At 46.2% G+C, this 1,363-nt stretch overlaps 1 pseudogene; it reads right to left on the reverse strand.

Moving 5' to 3' along the window:
• The window catches only part of LOC140919056 (uncharacterized), a 2,546-nt pseudogene extending 1,560 nt beyond the window's left edge, over positions 1-986 (reverse strand).
• Between the last annotated feature and the right edge of the window lie 377 nt (positions 987-1,363).

Below are 1,363 nucleotides of genomic sequence, written 5' to 3' on the forward strand. Positions count from 1 at the left end.
CGCAAAGAGATGTCCATGGCGGAGAGAGAAGAGTGAGAAGGCCAGTAAGAGAAGGGTTTCCTTCAGAGAGAATGCAAATAAAAATGAAAGAAATGAGGAGGTAGAGGTATTTATGCGCGAAACTATGAGTGAGGGAGCGGTTTAGAGGCGGTGGTTAGAGAACGATCACGTGCGCGTGAAAGGAGCGTGGAACAGGAATCGGCGAAGCATGACTGTTGCGTGGTTGTTAGAACGTTCTTGAATCTTATTTCAGTTATATTTGGCGGGAAATGTGAAACGGAACGGACAAGTTTGTAATTTTCTTAATTCAATCGGAAAATTGTTACAAGGCTCGGGAGGGCCAGGATTCATCACTCCAACTTATGATGAGTCAGGCCGCAATGCTGCGAATTTCCGAGCCCAGTTATACCGGGTAAAGAAAGCCTCAACCAGAACTAAATGTGCCACGGGAAAAAGAATTCTTGGCCCTCTCCTATTCTATATAAAGGTCCATCATAGGGCCCAGAAAGACAGCCGATAAGTCCATTTTCCTAAGGTGACAAAGAGTGGGCCCAACATAGAACCCCAAGCAATCTAACAAGCACACGCAGTCACATAAGACAGGGTTTTCCCATGGGAAATTTCTAAGCTATCTAGTGTGGTAGGACTTTCTTTGATGGTTCATGTAGGCTTGGGTCTTTCATTCGGGCCCTATTGGGTGGGGCACCCTGTGGGCCAGCCAATGCGTATAAGCTTGGGCTTTCTTAACGTGGCTCATTTGACGACTCAGTACATGGATGTCACGAGTCTATTGGCATAGAATATCGAATCTTTTCCACGTAAGCTGGTTGTACAAAGTTTGTTTGTTCATACAGGCAGTGTGATTGGGGGAGATTTTGTTTGCTCCGCAAGGTAGCCAGAGCCAGCCAGTTTTTCATTAAACAGGCATGATAGTCTTCAACTGCAGAAAAGTAGTGCGGAGAACTAGCCAGAATTGTGCCTGCCATCAAATTCGGTGACGCATGGCGGGATTCCTCTACCACTCTATAAATGGAGGCTCAATAAGTGTCTTCTTCATCAAATTCATTCAAATCAAAGAAATTTCGTAATAGCATAGCTATGGATGTTGCAACTTCCAACAGGCTTTCCGCAATTGATGCGGAAATGCGTCAAATACAACAGGCGATTCAAAACCGCCGGAGAACTCTCAATTTATTTTTAAGGAATATTCGAGCGGTAGATTCAGCTGCGGCAGACGAACGCATTCGCACTTCCGCAGCAAACATAAGGAATTTGGAGCTAAGGCTGGAAGTGCTGCGGAAGGAGCAGCTCGAACTCATTTCGGAGGCTGTGTCCCGGCTGTCACACTCGGTGACAGGCAGGG

The sequence above is a fragment of the Cicer arietinum genome, chromosome 8, assembly GCF_000331145.2.
Source record: "Cicer arietinum cultivar CDC Frontier isolate Library 1 chromosome 8, Cicar.CDCFrontier_v2.0, whole genome shotgun sequence".
Lineage (NCBI taxonomy): Eukaryota > Viridiplantae > Streptophyta > Magnoliopsida > Fabales > Fabaceae > Cicer > Cicer arietinum.